Genomic DNA, 11,111 nt, shown 5'->3' with positions numbered 1-11,111 from the left:
GAACTGTTTACATGTAATCCATCATAATGATTCTTGAAACATATTTTCAAACCTGTTTTTGTAAGTGTTCCTAAAGATTTATGATGGATAGGTGACATAATTGGTCTACCTGTTACTGGGCACCCCAATCTTCAGCATATCAGTAACAGCCTTCAGTTGCTATGCCTGTATTATGCTTCTAGGGCAGATAGAAGCCATTCAGTAGTTGGGTGCAAATGCATTTGTCATTTTACATAGCCAAGCTATAAGCCTCATTTCCTGAATTGTGATTGTTTCTCTCCATCTTCCTGATCTGGTCCTTTCCTGTTGTAAAATTTGAGGTTGGCAAGCCCTTACAAAGACAGGTTATGCTATTCATCCCTTATTTTCTGTGGGCAAAACTTTCTGAAAAAGCCAAATACAGTGAGTTTAGTAGGGTATGCACCATTGGTGAGCACTGGCATCTGAACTCTTATTAGTTCACATTGGACAAGCTCCTGCAAAAGCGAACTATGTAAAGGGGTCATCTAACCAGCAAACAGATTTGGCGGAGGTGATTTAGCCCCCGCCCCTTGCTCCACCAGTTCCATCACCTATGCTGAACATAATAGTATAATTTTTCATTTGGTGATACACCAGGAAATGCTGATGTTGTTTCTGAGGGTGAGACAGGACACACCTGTAGAATTATTAATTGTCTGCAACAACTGCCTCTTCCTTTGAGATGCCCAGGACAGGCAGAGCAGCATTAACTGAGGGCCATATGCCAAATCCTTGCTTCCAATGGGATGTGTAAATGAACATACTAGGATCCTGAAGCTTGTTGGCCTGGTACACACAAGGAGAAGGAGGAGACCCACACATGCCCCAGACCTGAGAAACCTGGAACCACCCAGAGGGTGGGCAACTCATATAGTTCAACTCCTTGCCTACCCTCCAAATCTGACCAACTCTCCCTCACTGGTGGGACTGAAAGGAGACGATCCAGATGCAGAGTGAGAGTAAATCCCATGCATCTGTAGTTGAGGGGTGGGGACAGAGAGAGGTGGGGGGGACTGGAAATGAGGACTAACCTTCCCCTGCTTTTTTTAATGACAAAAATGTCCATTCTCCAGATGGTGTATATCTGCTGGGGAAGTGAGACAGCAGATACATCTCAGCTCAAGAACAGAGAGAAATTCTTTGGCACAGTGGTCTGGCTCAGCTCAGTGGCAGTCTGTGTTCATCAGCTGGAAAGGAGTCTCTCTTCCATTCACTTGCTAGCTGGCATCTTCCTCAAAGGTCAGACTCTTGTATATAGTAACTGGGTGGGAGAGAGAAATGCCTATAGAGGGGGAAGGATTGGGCACCCATTTAAGAGCTTTGTGGCTTCTGCAGTAGGGCTGGAAAGGGGACAGTTCCTGCCCCTTAAGTTTTGGGCAGTTTCTATGGCTGTGGAGACAAGAAAGCACTATGGAAGCTATTGAGGATGTGTGCTTGAAGCAGTTCAGGAAGAAGTAACCTTCTAGATAATAAAGCTGAAGAGAGGCCAGAAAGGGCAAGGATTTGTTAATGACTGGGATATGGCACCTTTCACTCAAATTCTGGCATTTCTGAGTGTGGTAGTGATACAATTAAGGCTGCAGTAGAGCTCCCCATATGGCAAATAGGGAACACTGTAACTAGAGGTACACTCTACCCCGATATAACGCGACCCGATATAACACAAATTCGGATATAACGCAGTAAAGCAGTGCTCCGGGGGGGAGGGCCGCACACTCCGGCGGATCAAAGCAAGTTCGATATAACGCGGTTTCACCTATAACGCGGTAAGATTTTTTGGCTCCCGAGGACAGCGTTATATCGAGGTAGAGGTGTATTTTCCTGTTAATCCAGTTCTTTTCAGGATATGATGCTACTAGCTATAATACCATATTGCACATAATGCCTGGGCTAGTGGCATATGCACTGGGAAAGAGATTTATGTACATTTCAGGTTGAAATGAATCAGCTGGGTTTATTTTGCTTTGTTTCCTGAGTTTTGATTTCTTGTGTTTGTCAGTTCTGCCATTTGCCACTTGGAGATCAGTGCCTCAGTCATCACTGCAATGAAGTAACCCCCACTGACCTTTACAGCTGTCGCACAGGATCCTCAATTGACAAATCCAGCATTTCACCTTTGTATTACAGCTAGGGCTTATGCGTCTGGTATTAGAAAACACTTCTTTTGCAAAATATGTCATTCATTATTTGACATCTACAAGACTTCATTCAACCCAGCTCTTGTGCGGCTGGATGTTGGCACTGCCAACACATATTCACTCATTCTCTTCTTCTGCAAGAAGATTTCTCCTCCTTAGGCAGAGGTATTTAGTGCACTCGTCTCTCCAATTAAATTATACTAATTGGGGCTATATGTGAATTCTCTCCTTCCTGTCTATCTCAGAAAAACAGCATTAAAATTGATAGCCTTTTAAAAAAAACCTCTGGAAAATCCCAAGCTTTTTATTCTCATTGGATGCAAACTTAATATGGAAAAAGTAATGGCAGCCAGAAGGGACAGCTTGGACTAATTTTATTTCAGCTGGATCTTTCACAAGCTATCTTGGAATACTTATATTTACTCCTATGCAATCTTGTCTCACAATTTCATCCCTCACAATTTCTCCCGCTCCGGGCTTCTTTAGCAAGTGCTCCCCTAGGCCTTTCCTAGCCCCTGATTTTCTATTGGAAGCGCCTCCCCATGCTACCATCATGCCATGCGATGCCTGGTCACCTGATCTAACCACAGAGTGGGCAGGGGAAGGGAGGCCCAAGCCCAAACCCATCACCTGGGACTAAATGACAAGGCAAAGGTGGGGGAAAGCCAAAATCCCTTAAAGGGCTAGTCCACACAGTGAAAGAGGTAGACAAATCACCTCTTTGAGCAATACAGTGTGGGCATGTTAGCAAAAGACACGGTCAGTTCTGAAATATAATTGCAAAGCCTTTCTCCGCCTGTTGCTTGTCTGCTTGTGAACCAAATGCAACTGGGGCTTGATTGAAAGCCCACTGAAGTCAATGGGAGTCTTTTGATTGACTTGAGTGGGCTCTGGAGCAGGGCCTTAGAACTCAGAGTCTATATTGTCCTGTGGAGGATTTGTATTTATTTATTTATTTTACTGTTCAATAGGGTTTTTTTTAATCCCTTTCTTTGATCTGGAATGTGCAGCTACAACAAAAAAGTCAATAATGTAGTGTAAACACATGATCTGGATCTGGCCTGGGCTGCCACGGCAGGCCAAATGTTGTAACCAATAGGCTGGAATCGCTTAAAGAGCAACAGAAGTTCAAAGACAATTAAAGAAGCAACATCATTTTGACATGAATTCTTATTGTCTAGAGAATACATCCATGGTCCAACAAAAGAAGGTGAAATTTAGTACTGTACTGGGAAGTTAAAAACATTTTAAAAGTATGAAACAAGGAACCTCTAAAAAATTGTAGTTGACACTTCCTCCGAACACACTCATCAATCATTTGTAACTTCAGTCACAAAACTTCCCCTTTGCAGAGTTCTTAGAAAAGGATTGGGTGAGACTAAAATACCAAGGCTGATGCTGGTTTCATTTTTGGCGTGACAGATTCAAGGTACAGTATATGAACCACCTTGAGTTCAGTAGCTATAAAGCAGTGGCACGGTTGGTTTCCCAGAAATACCACATGAGCGGCTGGAAAGCTTAACTTACTTTATATTTTTTGTCAGAAGTCAAGTGTGAAACATTCTCTCCTGAAATATTAAATTAAACAAAGTTCAATTCTGATAAGCTGCAGAAGGTTTTCATTTTCAAAAATTAAAATATTTGGGCAAGGTTTGTGAAAACATTATTTTATGCTCAATTCTGTCCATAGTGGATGTTAGTATTTTTTTTAACTCAAATGATTACATAGCAAGGATATGACATGTAGATACCTAAAATTCTTTCCTAGCTAGAGTGATTTCTGACCCAGAATATATGATTTATTCCAGCCTGCTGAGAGGTTTGCATGCTTTTGCAGATCTACATTTTGGTATACCGCTATTTTAGAGCAGATCCTTCTTTTCAGTCTCCTATATTAACATTTACTTATCTCCAAGGTTCAGACGATCACTGAATCTATCTACCATTTTATACCATTCTACAAGTCTTATGGCCCGATATATAGTATCTGAATCTCTCATTTTCTCTGACTTTCTATATATCAGCCCCAGGCATGTCATAGTTAAGGGTCTACTAGGGCTTCCATTATAAACCCTTATTTTCTGAGTTTGTGAATAATTCAATTGTAGGCATTTACTCCAGAATAAAGCCTGGCAATGAAGCCTGAAGCTAGATCTGTCAGCGCAGAAGTATGATTCCAGTAAACCTCTGTTACATATTGGAACTTATGTGACCTGTAGAATGTTAACATTCCATGCTCATAAATATGATGGGAATCAGAACAGGTGCAAATAGAGGGGCCTACTGGCCCAGTGGAGATAGTCTGGATTCATGCAGTAGGAAATGCAGGGATGGCATGGAGTGAGGCAGAGTTAATGTAACCCCAGAGGACATGAGGCCCCGGTAAAAATGTAATGCGTGTGTAGTGGTGGCTGTTATATATACATAATAGCTTGCAGTGAAAGGAGGTATTTGGTGCAGTCACAGTCTGTAATCCTTCCTTTCACAGTGAAATGCAGTGTCCTCCTGTCATCATTTTTGCTTATTGCTGTAGTGACAAAATTTTCCTGCCCTGGTATCTGTAACATTTATAACAATTTTAAAGTATTGTAAAAAGTGGAAATGGTATAGTGGTTTTGTTTACATGTTTCCTTTCAGCACATACATCTGTTTCACTGAATGTGTGTGTTGGTTACCAGGGAAACATCTTTCAGATTCACTGTGATTAACTGTATTATCAGACTGATTGTCGAAGTTGTGGGCAAACTTCTGAAACAGTAGCTGAGAGAGGAAATACCCCTCCGTTGCTAGGAGGAAGGAGTTTTAAAAGGCTATTTGGATGGAAATGCTGGTCTAATGTGTTTATGCCAACAATTCTTTATTGTGCTATAAGTGGTTTGAGCATTGGCCTGCTAAACCCAGGGTTGTGAATTCAATCCTTGAGGGTGCCATATAGGGATCTGGGGCAAAAATCTGTCTGGGGATTGGTCCTGCTTTGAGCAGGGGGTTGGACTAGATGACCTCCTGAAGTCCCTTCTAACCCTGATATTCTATGAACACCCCAAATGTTACATGTTCATTCTTGCAAGCTCACCTCCCATTGTCCCAATACTTCTTCCCTTTAAATCAATGGGAGCTTGATCAGCATCTTCACTGGCAGTAGCATAGAACACATCAGGTGCAGTTTGAGCCTAAAATTTACAGTTATTAGTCTAATCAGGAGCCATCATGGAGAATCCCCTAGATAACACCTAAGCTGGAACAAAAGCTGTACCAGGGGAAAGAATTGTGCCCAGGCCTGGAAGGTGTCCAGTCTGAGAAAAACTTACTGAAGCATCTCTGAGGGTGAGATTATCTGTATTTAGTTTGATTAGGCATAGATTTGCGCATTTTATTTTATTTTGCTTGTGACTTACTTTGTTCTGTCTGTTACTACTTTGAACCACTTAAATCCTACTGTCTGTATTTAATAAAATCACTTTTTATTTAGTAATTTACTCAGAGTATGTATTAATACCTGGGGGAGCAAACAACTGTGCATATCTCTCTATCAGTGTTATAGAGGGCGAACAATTTATGAGTTTACCCTGCATAAGCTTTATGCAGGGTAAAACGGATTTATCTGGGTTTAGACCCCATTGGAAGTTGGGCATCTGAGTGCTAAAGACAAGCACACTCCTGTGAGCTGTTTTTGGGTAAACTTGCAGTTTTGGGACAAGTGATTCAGACGCTGGGTCTGTGTTGAAGTGGACTGGAGTGTCTAATTCAGCAAGACGGGGTGCTGGAGTCCTGAGCTGGCAGGGAAAACAGAAGCAGGTGTAGTCTTGGCACATCGGGTGGCAGCTCCCAAGGGGGTTTCTGTGATCCAGTCTAATCAGTGTTACCTTTTAGACAAAACTTTAGTTGTGACTTTTGAAACCCCCAGTCTAGGGATAGAGTGGAGAACGAAAATCGATTGCTATAGATTCTGATAGGATGGGAGACTCTCCCTCCTTTGTCAAGTGTTAAAGGTTACAGGTGGATGATCACTTTCCCTGAGGGCATTCCATACATGGAATGACATATCCTTCTTGGAAGGAGTGGAAGAAATTTGGAAGTGAAGGTAGAAATGACATTTCTTGACCATGGTTCTGGCCTGCTAAGTAAACAGTCCACCAGAAATACTGTCACATAGGGCCTGATCTAAAGCCTGTTGAAATCAGTGCAAAATCTTCCATTGACACAAGGCCATAAACGGCCCATCTGGAAAGACCCATAAAGAAGAATTGTTTCCAGATTCCTCACTTGCATTTGCTCCTTTTTTCTACTATAAGTAGCTGAAACCTCTAAGGCTAGTTCCCGTGATGTGAACTACAGAACTGATTACTAAGAAGTTACTCAGACATGAGTGCTTGGGGAACTTTTGATGTTTTCCATTCATTTCCATAGGAGACCAGTAATGTCCCTCTTTGGCTCATGAGTTCCTGCTGCTTGTTTTTTATTACTATAGCATATAAATATTATGGGCCAGATTCTCCAGTCCACTTAGTGTAGAGTGGCCTTGAAGTAGCAAGAAAAGAGCAGTGGAGAATTCTCCACAGGCATAATCTGGCAGCGGTAGATCTGTCATCTCCTATGCCAGACTCTAACCCTGGTGTGAGGGAAAGGAGAGGATCTTCTGGGGTTAAGGGTGATCAGAAAAGAAGGGTGAAAAATCGAGACGGGGTGGGGGTAATAGGCACCTATATAAGACAAAGTCCCAAATATCGGGACTGTCCCTATAAAATCGGGACATCTGGTCACCCTATCTGGGGTCGGGGGTGGGCAAAAAAGGAAGGGAGGGAGCAGAATGTATCTCTGCTATGTCCATGCAGCCTTAACCTGCTTGATGGCTGAGTGGCTTTGGATAAGTGAGCCACAACTGGCTTTTGACAGCCAGCACTGTGCGCTATGTCCAGCTCTGTGCAGTATTGCTAGAATATAAACATAAGGGGTTAACCTGATTTCTAATATAATTTCACCAACGTCAACAGAAATGCAACAAAGATGAATTTGCTCCAAGAACTCATGACTGAAATATGGAAATATTAGAGAGATTTGTTTGAAAATAGCTTTATGTATGTATGTATGTATGTTCCCTGAAACTTTCTTGGGGCCCAGTCTTGCAAACTGTACTCACACAAGTTGAGTAGTCCTGTTGAACTACTGTGCATATGTGTTTGCAGGATCAAGAACTTTAGTGTATGTACAGTACAGTTTGAAAGTCTGTGCTGAAAACTTGTTCTTCTGAGTGGTAACTGAATATCTTTGAATCATGTCTTCATTTCTAGTGTTTGGCAAAGGTAGTTTAGTTGTACTAGAAAAAAATTAGAACAGTTTTATCAGTGACTTCCTTCCTTCCTGCTCTGCCAGTGGTCTATGATCAAAAGTAACCTTTTTAGAAACATCACTGCCCAATAAATTCACTTCTGCAGACATGAAATCCTAAGGCTCAATAATGCCCCAATGTCACTGGCCTGGATTGCCTCCGCCCCTCTGCCCTCCCAAGATAGACCAGTGTGTCACCTGCTTTGATGGTCCCACCTCTACATCCCCTCTTCCTGGCCCCACAGAGGCTGCAGCATCTTTTCTCATGTACCTCCCAACAGGGTTTCACAAACCGCTGTGGGTAGGGAGTACTAATTGTACAAACATCACACTATTATATTAATGACCAGCATGTCACCAGTTTTTATAATATCTCACAAGATACTGTTTGGCTAAATATTCTGACAACAGTGTGTTGGGAGCACTCTTTGCCAGTTGGCATAAAGGGGCTCTTAGGGTCACAGGGGTTAAGGGCAAATGAGGGGAGTAAAGTGGAAAAGGTAGAGAAACATGTGATATGGTTATGGTACATAGCTATGGGTCACTCCACTCTATAGAGAGGTGAGCACACAGATACTGAGGGATATGCAGTTCTTTCCAGTGGATCTTGTACCAGCTACCTGGGTCCAAGGAAACTGATTTGTGCTTTTGGTCAAATGAGTTAATGGCAATCTTCTGGAAGGCATATGCAAGGATGCAAGGTAAGGGGTACTGGAAGTGATTGGTGGTAGTTCCCCCGATGAGACTGGATATTAAGAAGGTTATCATCACGTTCCTCGGTAATCTAGTACCCAATGAGCTGATTGTGGATTGGCTAAGCAGTGTTGGCTAAGGTGGCTGTGTTGGCTAAGGTGAGAAAATCCTGAGTTGACTGGGGATTTGGATGTGGGAATGCATGCTCATGGTGCTCTTGTCAAGATCCTTGTACAACCATCAGATTTTGCAGTTGCTCAGCTGTTTCATGATAGCGGAAGTTAGTTATGTTGGACAGCCCAACACTTATCATGTGTGGGTCTTCTGTGTCTTGCCTTCTGGTACAATGCTGCCACTGTGGGCAGTTTGGTCACTTAGCAGGCCTGTGTCTACAGGAGGCATATGCCAAGAGAGCACATGTAGGTAGGGAGGGTTCTGGTAGAGGGGTAATGGAGAGGTGGGGATGGCAAGATGTGGCATCTAAGAATGAGGGACAGGGGAACTGTGATAGCACAATCCCCTGTTGCTGTTAGAGGAATTGGGAAAGAACATGCGGAAGATGCTCCCCTTCCAGAGATGGGCAATAGTAGCACACGGACAAAGGTGTTAGAGGTTAGGTGCAGGAAGATGCAGAAAACATCACAACTGTAGTATCCACAACAGCAGAGAGAGGAAGCTAGGGCATAAGGGTGACTTTAGAATAGGAGTGGAGAGGTCTCAGGGGATACCACAGTTGGCAAACGATAAGGGGGGAGGGAAAAAGGTTGGCAGCCTCTGAGGTGGCTGTTGCATTTGAGGGCAAGGTTCTTAAAGACTCATATCCTTTCATAGGAGAGGTGGGGAGTGAGGGGAGAGGAATGGCACTCTCTCTATGTCTTATGCCTGCTGATAGTAGGACAGTGTAGGTGAGATGGCATCTGTCTCACATGACTTTGACCTGGCTCAGATAGCCCTTCCTTCCCTTGTAGCCTCTGTCCTTCCTTATGCTCCCTCTTCTCATCTAACTTTGAGCAATAGGTTTCTCCATTCAGCTGGGCAAAGGAAATGGAGGCCCAGGAGGTAGCTAAAGTGACTATGGATACTGTAAGATGGTTTGGCCCTGTTCTAAATGACTTAATATGTGTGTATTGCCTGATGCTGTGATGATGTAAAGAGTATGAAGATGTATGAAGAGTTTTAATAAAAGAACTCAGCATAGAGACAGCTGATTAGTCACAGCAGGTGCTGGGCCCATCTCCCTTTGAAGGGGCCAGTCAGCCTGAGACAAGAATGTTCCATATAGTGGACATGTGATAAAGTACACCTAACTGATTTATTAAAATTTATATATACACATTATGGCTGAAAGCACTCCTGTATACACACGATTGTAATAATCTTTGTAGAAAATATGCCTTGTGAGGTATCATCTGAAAACTAGTAAGTTGCTGGTCAATAATATCATGGCAAAATGTACATAGCAGCATTATTTGTAAAGTTATGAAATCCCCTTGTATGCAGTTGTTAGCACGTATTCAAACCCACATAGCCCTGCCTGAGCCAAAGTTGTTTTACAGGCCTATCCTAAACAAAGGAATGTGTATTTACCTCAATTTACATATACATAGTAAACAGCATCCTTGAGACAACAAGAGAGGGAAATGGCAGGACACAAGGCAAATCTGCATTTCAGTGTACACAGGGGAGAAGAAAGAGCATGGAGCCACCAACACCACTACACTCCATGTCACCTTCTTTACTTTTTGCATAAACTTTGCTTTGAGGAGTAATCCTCAGAAGAATCCACTTCAAGGGGTGACTGGACTCTAAAAGCGAGGGGCAAAAACACCCCAAGGTATCTCTCTATCTCTCCCTTTCACCTAAGAAGACAAAGGAACTAGCCCTTTGACTGTGAGGGGAGATCCTGACCTGAGAATTTGGTCAGCAATGTTGGGAACCTGTGGTAAGGATTTTACCTTAACAAGTCTAGCTTGTTAAATTCTTGGTACTAGGAAGTGTTTTATCTTTACTTCTCATGTAACTATTTCTGACTTTAATGCCTTCTACTTGTACTCACGTAAAATCTCTTTGTAGTTAAACAAACTTCTTTTATTTTTTAATCAAAACTAATCCAGTGCTGTGTTTAAACTGAACTGTTTGGTAACTCCAGTTAAAGTAGCAAACTGTTGAATATTGACCCCTTACAGAGGCAACAGACCTGAAATATCTGAACTGTCCAGGAGAAGGCCGGACAGTGCAGAACACACATTTTGGGGAAAATTTTGGACTGGGAGTGTGTTGGTGTCACCCTGCAAGTAGTAACCAAGGCTGATGGAAGCCAGAGTGTGACTGGTGTGTTGCTGACAGGCTGCTGGGCCAGGGCTGTAGCTATACACAGACACTCAGGGTGTGACCTGCATGCTGGTAGGCTGTTTGTGAGTGGCCCAGGTTAGGAGCTACAACAGCAAAGCATTGCAAGGCACCCAGGGTTGTGAGACAGGCAGTGACCAAACCCTCCCTGATCTGAATTGCGCACTGGAATGTGAGACACATGGTTTTAAATACTGTCATACAGTAATAGAAATAGGTTTGTGAGACCAGCTCAAAGAAATCACTAAATATTTTAGGTTAAAGAATCTTTAGGGATTTTGGCAGAACAAACAGTAAACTTGTCAGAATGAAAACCAACACTGAAGTGAATCATATCGTAACTTTCTCGCACATGACGTGATTATTTTTAATTCTTGGCATTGTGAATAATTTATATCTATGATCGTGAAAATTACAGTAGAAGTTTTGCCTTTGGAGGGATTTCATATAAGATAGTTCAGTGCCCTTAGCGAATATTTGGGAAGTAAGTTCTATGCACAAGTGAATACATGAAAAAACATAGGCCAAAATAACAGTTGAGAAAGGCAATCCGCACTGGAGGTGTGACGGGTTGGATCACAGAAA

The sequence above is a fragment of the Terrapene carolina genome, unplaced genomic scaffold (genome assembly GCF_002925995.2).
Source record: "Terrapene carolina triunguis isolate 2854851 unplaced genomic scaffold, T_m_triunguis-2.0 Scaffold84, whole genome shotgun sequence".
NCBI lineage: Eukaryota > Metazoa > Chordata > Testudines > Emydidae > Terrapene > Terrapene triunguis.
Note: the sequence above shows the minus strand (reverse complement) of the source record.